Source organism: Delphinapterus leucas, chromosome 4 (genome assembly GCF_059928025.1).
Source record: "Delphinapterus leucas isolate spDelLeu-1000000601 "Yukka" chromosome 4, BTC_Dleu_Yukka2, whole genome shotgun sequence".
Lineage (NCBI taxonomy): Eukaryota > Metazoa > Chordata > Mammalia > Artiodactyla > Monodontidae > Delphinapterus > Delphinapterus leucas.
The window spans coordinates 28,548,128-28,557,044 of record NC_143132.1 but is presented as its reverse complement, the minus strand read 5'-3'; the positions used below and the strand labels follow the sequence as shown (position 1 = coordinate 28,557,044).

The 8,917-nt window shown below is 38.5% G+C and overlaps 1 pseudogene; it reads left to right on the top strand.

Annotated features, from left to right (window-relative positions):
* The first annotated feature begins 2,064 nt into the window (after positions 1 to 2,064).
* Positions 2,065 to 8,917, top strand: part of LOC115802365 (uncharacterized) — a 53,062-nt pseudogene continuing 46,209 nt past the window's right edge.

The following is an 8,917-nucleotide window of genomic DNA, read 5'->3' as shown; positions in this document are numbered from 1 at the left end:
GATCCTGAGACTGCCTTGCTGGAGAGCTCCATGTAGACATTCTGGTTAACAGTCCAGCTGAGCTCCAGACAACAGTTTGCTTCCACTACCAGCCCTATGAGCGCACCATCTTAGGCAGGAAATCCCGTGGAGCCTTCAGATGACTACAGCCATCATCAACATCTGAGTGCAATTTCATGAGAAACCCCAAGCAAAAACTGCCCAGCTAACAGCTTACAAATTCCTGACTCACAAAATTGTGAGCAAAACAATCATTTGAAGCTGCTAAATTTGGGGATAACTGATTATACAGCAATAGTAACCTGAATGCCACAGAGGAGAGAACAATCACTGAGTTTCCAGGACACATGGTTCCTCTCCTCCTATTGTGGCCATAAGGATGATGGCTGAAACCTGGAAGGAGGCACACCAGTGTGGGGAGGAAGGGTCTGAGTCCCACAGGAGGTTACTTTAAGGTCACCAGTCATATAATCTCTCTGTAAAAGTTCATGCGTTATTTATGCTATGATTAAACTTTGCGAGATCTCCAAGATGCTTGATTAATTTTTCTCAAGTCTAATTTTTTTTATTTAAACAAGTTTTCAGTCCCTGACTTCAGGTCCAGAAAGTGGATAAACCTCCAAGGTAAGGGCATGGAATTTGCCATTGTGATGCCATCAGTGGCTCACATGGGACAAACGTATCTTTGGATTTACTTTCAAGTCCATAGCCACACGTTAGCGAAGACTCCAGGAATGGATGGTAAAAAGAAACACTCTATTATTTCTGCTTTGATTATAAGTCAACTTATTATAAAATGACATATTTAGAGTACATATTTAGAACATATTTGTTTTTAAACTGTAAGTGGTTATTCAGCAAGCTATAAATCAGGATTCTTAATTCTATTACCTCTTCCCTTTCACCTATTCCCATGATTAGAATTTTTGCAAATGAGGCACCTTCTCCTTGTCTCAACTTCTCTTCCAACTAGAGACTCTCATAAAACACACTATCTGTAGAAATCTCAGGCGGGAAGAGATGGAGTTCATCCATAGCCTCCTAACCTATTCAGAACACCCTCAGCCAGCAACCTCATCCTCCTTTTGGCATTCAGAGGGCTCTGGTGTGTCCTTTGCCCTCAAAAATGCTATCAACATAATGAAAGTTGAGATGAAAATTAATCAGTTGGTGAGCTTCCTCCTGCATCTGTTTTAAAACCTTCTGGGGGTGGGAGGGACCTGTAGAACCTTGGAAATCTGTACTGGGATTCAAGTTGGCTGTACTGTAGTGAGAAATCTGAGAGGATCTATGAGAACCGATTATTAGGGAGAAAGGAGATGGTATTTTTTCTCAGCATTTGAGATTCAAAAACCTCAAATTAGAACAGATATTGTCGCTAATTTCCCATAGTTGTCCTAACTTTCCATACACTTTCTTCCTACTTACTGCCTTATATTTATATTTTCTAGTTGGGCCCTTTCACCTACAAGATTGTAAGCTTCTTACATGTCTTCGTATCTTAGAGCCTAGAACTAGATCGAGATGTAATAAGAACTTAATAGATTTTTGATGAATTAACACAACTTTAAAAGAAAAAAAAAAGAGGTCATGAATCTAATGATGCTTGGGAAATATACACTTGGGGGTTTCTATGGAGGCCTGGTTATCTTCACACCAAGGTCCAGGTTTGGCATCTCAGGCCCTTCAGAATGCAATCAATTTGGATATGTCCTCAAATCTCCTTAAAAATAAGAGATGGAATAATAATAATGATAACTAGGATTTGTATGGTACTTTTGTGTTTATCATATTGATTTTTTTTTTTTACTTTGCATTCTTTTTATCCTACGAAGTCTTCAAAATTCAGTGTGTACTTTATTTACAGAATATCTCAATTTGGAAGCTAAATTTTCATTGGAAATATTTGATCTATACGTAGTTTTCGTAAACTATGCAATGATAAGTGTAGATTCACACACCCAAATTGTTCTAAACATAAAAGTTTTCAGTCCGCGCATCGCCGCCGTCACCTCCCCGCGGGGTTCCCTCAGCCCAGCCTGGTCCAGCCCAGTTCCCGGTAGGATGAAGTTGGTATATAAAGAGGAGCATCCTTTTGAGAAGCGCTGCTCTGAGGGCAAGAAGATCCGAAAGAAATACCCTGATTGGGTCCCGGTGAGAGTAGAAAAGCCTCCCAAACCTTGGATAGGAGACCTGGACAAAAAGAAATATCTGGTGCCTTCTGATCTTACAGTTGGTCAGTTCTACTTCTTGATCCAGAAGCAAATTCATCTCCGAACTGAGGATGCCTTGTTTTTCTTTGTCAACAATGTCATTCCACCCACCAGTGCCAGGATGGGTCAGCTATTTGGCAAAACCAATTATTGTCATTTAAAAAATTAAGAAACAGAGGGACTTCCCTGGCTGTGCAGTGGTTAAGACTCTGTGCTTCCACTGCAGGGGCCTCAGGTTTGATCCCTGGTCAGGGAACTAAGATCCCACGTGCCCCAAGGCGTGGACAAAAATTTTAAAAATAATAAAAATTTAAAAAATCAAAAACCTGAAATTCAAGGAGGTAAAACTATTTGCATAGTTACACAAGAATAAAGTGACAGGGACAAAACAAACTTCTAGAGTCCAAGATGCTTGTCCTAATCCAGTGCTCTTTCCACTACAAGCCCACTGTAAAATTCTGGAAAGAGTGGAAATCATTATTTACACTAAAAAAAAAAAAAAGTTTAGTTCGGATCCTGATCCAAATCTGATGTTGTGGGTTTCTGCAATCCACCTTAGTTGAGAGGAATTCACTTTTCATTTCAGGGCCAGCACTTCAGTAGCTGAAAGCAGTCTGTGCATTCATTTGAAATGAAGGATGGGAAGTTCTCTGAGAAGGTTTGAAGTCTTAATTCAATTGATATTGGCACAGTAAACTCTAGGACACATCCAAATCCATTACTGAGACTCCTCATGCCAGCAGATTTGCAAAACTAGGTATGGAATTGCATCAAGTTCTTTCTGCTGTGTGTTTTAAGGTAAAGTGATACAGATCTCCTTTCTTCGTGTGAGAAGTGAAGCGTGTTTACTCAGTGACAGCCTCCCTGTATGAGTGACACCGTAACAAAAGGTAAAAATAAAATATCTAAGTCTTGCTTACCCTTGTAGTGTACATAGCAAGGCTTCCTGATTCTGCATGCTGGAATGGGATACACACATATATAGCAGTGGACAATGGGGATTGGAAGATCCCATCATTCCTTATACCCATGGTCATTTCACATTCTCATGGTCTTTGACCAGGAGTTACAAACATCAGGAGCAAAAAGTGGAATTCATGCTGCTGTGTTTTAAAGCCAAACTTTTGGAATTGTGAGACATTTTAAACTAAATACTTTGGTTATCTCTTTTGCTACACGTATGCAAATATGACCTAATTCCGCCTCCCACATTGCTTTTCCTCATAGCTTCCTGCAAGACCTAAGATCCCAAGGGAAAGTTCAATACACTGTTTAAAGTTTTGTTTTTAGACTTTCCAGAAAAAAAAAGAAATATAGAATAATTTTTTTTTTTTTTTTTTGCGGTACGCGGGCCTCTCACTGCTGTGGCCTCTCCCGCTGCGGAGCACAGGCTCCGGACGCGCAGGCCCAGCCACCATGGCTCACGGGCCCAGCCGCTCCACGGTATGTGGGACCTTCCTGGACTGGGGCACGAACCCATGTCCCCTTCATCAGCAGGCGGATTCCCAACCACTGCGCCACCAGGGAAGCCCTAGAATAATTTTTTATCAGGATGATTATAGCTTCAAGTAACAGAAAACCTTGATTCAACATGCTTAAATGATAAGACCATTAATTACTTCTTGTAGCAAAAAAGTCCAGTGGCTGGGCAGCCCTGAGACATAGTATAGTCAGGGACCAGCTTTGAATTTTTCTGTGCCTTAGATTCTCTTATGGCTGGCTCCTCTCAGGGTTCAAAATGGTCATACCAGGTCTGGATGACGTATCCAGATAGAACAATGACCAAGGGCAGAAAAATGGGGCCACCTTTTCTATGTACAGCTTTCAGGAAGAAAACAATTTTCCTTGCAGAAGTCTGGCTCATTAGCCAGACATATGTCACATGGCCATGCTTAAACCATTGACAAAAGCATTGGCACCATGTTAATCTTAGACCAGTTAGGACTTACCCCAGAGCCTGGAGTTGGAGTGAGTTTCCTTTAAGTATATGGCTGCAGAGAAAGGTAGGTATCTGGAGAAAGGAGGAAGTTGGTGTGGTTGGAATTGGGGAGTTGAATTAACATTGGACAGGCGACCAACTGTGTTTGCGACAGGTTTTCTTCAGCATATTTTCTTTTTTTTTATCCTGACAAATTCCAGCTTCGTCATTTCCTTTGTCACTCTTACTATTGAATGTTTAGTATGAAGTGTACTAGAACTTGAGGATATTAAAATTTAAAAAGGTAATATTTCTGCTCTAGAGGAAGACAGAGTCCTTTCCATACAATTAAGAAAAGGTAATTTTTTTGTTTTAAAAGAGGAAACTGCAAATATCTATCTTCCAAAATGAAAAAAAAGGCCTTAGGGAATTGTCATTCCACTATTTAGCAAAGGTTAATCACAACACTTCTACACAAAATAATAAAGGAACAAGAGATTAAAGTTTTACCCATTTCCATAAGCACTTCATTTAGTATAAATGCAGATGGATAGAGCGGAGAGCAGTTAAGAATAAGATTCCACTGGCCCCATACGAGGCCTTATGGTATTACAGGACTAGAGAGAGCTAAGGTTTTTAATTGAAAATGAGATAAGTAATTATCTTCAATTCTTGTTCTAAGAAGGTAGTAATTAGAGTAGATCCCCACTCCTGGGTCAATACTCCCAGCTCACAACCTAATAGAATTCCCCAGCTTGATGTTAACAGAATAAATAGAAGAATATATCTTCAAATCTGTGGGGAAGACAAGAAGATGATGGGGGATCTTACTCCTATAATTGTTGCCTTCAGAAGACGGGAACTACAGGTAATTTTCATAAGAGATTACCACTACTGGAGCCTATAACACCCTGGAGTATCTTTAAGAAAGAAGAAAAGGCCTCATTAGAGGCTCAATCCTAAAATCCTTTCAATTCCCGTATATTGAAGTGTGAAGATGCAAAATGATGCAAAATAACTCCCAACTCAGGTAATGGTATAATCTGGAAGAAATACATGTTTTAAAACAAATTCCCAATGATGCTAAAATATGGAAAAAACTACTTAGAATACAGGGCAGTATAAAAGAGCAAGATCAAGAAATGGAACAGAGAATATACTTCTCAAAGTCAGAAAGATAAGGATGTACTATCTGGAAGATTAGTCAGGAGTTTGTATTTTTATTGTTGGTGGTGAACAGTGTTTAAAGGAAAGAACTCCATCTTTCTACTGGGCAGTATAGCGTTTGCATTCGTGGATCAATATGGTTACACTAATTGTATGTACCAGCATCAAGTGTTGAAAATAACTTGATCCTTCATGAGACCCATCCAATGTGACATATTGAAGAAAGAGTGACAAATCTCTCATGTTGAGAGGAGAAAGATCACGAGCAGGGGGGCAGATTGGATTTTAACAGCCAGAGCGAATATGTATGTAACTCTAACAGTTAAACTTTGAATCTCACAGGACACCGGGGCAAGAAAGACTTTATATGTCATCTAGTTTAACTCTCAAATCCTTAAGCAGAGAAGATAGTGAGAGGTTTCATGATGGTATGTCATCTAGTTTATAGGTGACTCTGGTTGCCTATTTGTAAGACTTCCTGTGAAGGCCAGTGTGAGGTACTGAGTGACAAAAGGAGGAAGAAATAAAATAAGAAATTACTTCCGGGAAACACCATTGGAGAGCAGTTACATTTTCTATGGTTTGGACTAGGAATGCTTAACACAGAGTTAGCAAGGAAGGCTGAGCATTTATAACCTCACGCACAGAAATTTTAAAGCTTCCACTGGATCAAAGAATGCATAGGTAGTTATGTCTTTTTAAAAATTGCTTTAGCATCAGAAGCAGGAAGCTTGTTGAGTGTTGGTAAAAGCACCAATTCTATTTCCATTTTTATTCCTCTTCCAATTTTATATAAAAGGTACTTTAAATTTTTTATTTATTTTTTTATACAGCAGGTTCTTATTAGTTATCTATTTTATACATATTAGTGTATATATGTCAATCCCAATCTCCCAATTCATCCCTCCACCCACCCCCACCCACCCCTTTCCCCCCTTGGTGTCCATACGTTTGTTCTCTACATCCATGTCTCTATTTCTGCCTTGCAAACCAATTCATCTGTACCATTTTGCTGGGTTCCACATATATACGTTAATATATGATATTTGTTTTTCTCTTTCTGACTTACTTCACTCCATATGACAGTCTCTAGGTCCATCCACGTCTCTGCAAATGACCCAGTTTTGCTCCTTTTTATGGCTGAGTAATATTCCATTGTATACATGTACTACATCTTCTTTATCCATTCATCTGTCGTTGGATATTTAGGTTGCTTCCATGACCTGGCTATTGTAAATAGTGCTGCAATGAACATTGGGGTGCATGTGTCTTTTTGAATTAGGGTTTTCTCTGGGTATATGATGAGAAGTGGGATGGCTGGGTCATATGGTAATTCTATTTTTAGTCTTTGAAGAAACCTCCGTACTATTCTCCATAGTGGCTGTATCAATTAACATTCCCACCAACAGTGCAAGAGGATTCCCTTTTCTCCACACCCTCTCCAGCATTTACTGTTTGTAGATTTTCTGATAATGCCCATTCTAATCAGTGTGAGGTGATACCTCATTGTAGTTTTGATTTGCATTTCTCTAATAATTAGTGATGTTGAGCATCTTTTCATGTACCTCTTGGCCATCTGTATGTCTTCTTTGGTGAATGTCTATTTAGGTCTTCTGTCCATTTATTGATTGGACTGTTTTTTTTTAATATTGAGCTGCATGAGCTGTTTATATATTTTGGAGATTAATCTTTCGTCCCTTGATTCATTTGCAAATATTTTCTCCCATTCTGAGGGTTGTCTTTTCATCATTTTTATGGTTCCCTTTGCTGTGCAAAAGCTTTTAAGTTTCATTAGGTCCCATTTATTTTTGTTTTTATTTCCATTACTCTAGGAGGTGGGTCAGAAAAGATCTTGCTGTGATTTATATCAAAGTGGGTTCTTCCTATGTTTTCCTGCAAGAGTTTTATAGTGTCTGATCTTACATTTAAGTCTTTAATCCATTTTGAGTTTATTTTTGTGTATGGTGTTAGGGAGTGTTCTAATTAAATTCTTTTACATGTAGCTGTCCAGTTTTACCAGCACCACTTACTGAAGAGACTGTCTTTTCTCCATTGTATATCCTTGCCTCCTTTGTCATAGATTAGTTGACCATAGGTGTGTGGGTTTATCTCTGGGCTTTCTATCCTGTTCCATTGATCTATATTTCTGTTTTTGTGCCAGTACCATATTTTCTTGATTACTGTAACTTCGTAGTATAGTCTGAAGTCAGGGTGTCTGATTCCTCCAGCTCCATTTTTTCCCCTCAAGATTGCTTTGGCTATTTGGGGTCTTTTGTGTCTCTGTAGAAATTTTAAGATTTTTGTTCTCATTCTGTAAAAAATGTCATTGGTAATTTGATAGGGATTGCATTGAATCTGTAGATTGCTTTGGGTAGTATAGTCATTTTCACAATATTGATTCTTCCAATCCAAGAACATGGTATATCTCTCCGTCTGTTTGTGTCACCTTTGATTTGTTTCATCAGTGTCATAGTTTTCTGAGTACAGGTATTTTACCTCCTTAGGTAGGTTTATTCCTAGGTGTTTTATCCTTTTTGTTGCAGTGGTGAATGGGATTGTGTCCTTAATTTTGCTTTCTGATCTTTTGTTGCTAGTGTAGGAATGCAAGAGATTTCTGTGCATTAATTTTGTATCCTGAAACTTTACCAAATTAATTGATTTGCTCTAGTAATTTTCTGGTGGCATCTTTAGGATTTTCTATGTATAGTATCATGTCATCTGCAAACAGTGATGGCTTTACTTCTTCTTTTCTGATTTGGATTCCTTTTATTTTTTTTTCTTCTCTGATTGCTGTGGCTAAAACTTCCAAAACTATGTTGAATAATAGTGGTGAGAGTGGGCAACCTTGTCTTGTTCCTGATCTTAGAGGAAATGGTTTCAGTTTTTCACCATAGAGAATGATGTTGGCTGTGGGTTTGTCATATATGGCCTTTATTATGTTGAGGTAGGTTCCCCCTCTGCCTACATTCTGGAGAGTGTTTATCATAAATGGGTGTTGAAAGCTTTTTCTGCATCTAGTAAGATTATCATATAGTTTTTATCCTTCAATTTGTTAATATGGTGTATCACATTGATTAATTTGTGTATATTGAAGAATTCTTACATTCCTGGGATAAACCACACTTGATCATGGTGTATGGCCCTTTTGATGTACAGTTGGATTCTGTTAGCTAGTATTTTGTTGAGGATTTTTGCATCTATATTCATCAGTGATATTGGTCTGTAATTTCCTTTTTTTGTAGAATCTTTGTCTGGTTTTGGTATCAGGGTGATGGTGGCCTCGTAGAACGAGTTTGGGAGTGTTCCCTCCTCTGCAATTTTTTGAAAGAGTTTGAGAATGATGGGTGTTAGCTCTTCTCTAAAGGTTTGATAGAATTTGCCTGTGAAGCCATCTGGTCCTGGACTTCTGTTTGTTGGAAGATTTTTAATCAGTTTCAATTTCATTACTTGTGATTGGTCTGTTCATATTTTCTATTTCTTCCTGGTTCAGTCTTGGAAGGTTATACCTTTCTAAGAATTTGTCCATTTCTTCCAGGTTGTCCATTTTATTTTCCTAGAGTTGCTTGTAGTAGTCTCTTATGGTACTTTGTATTTCTGTAGTGTCTGTTGTAACTTCTCC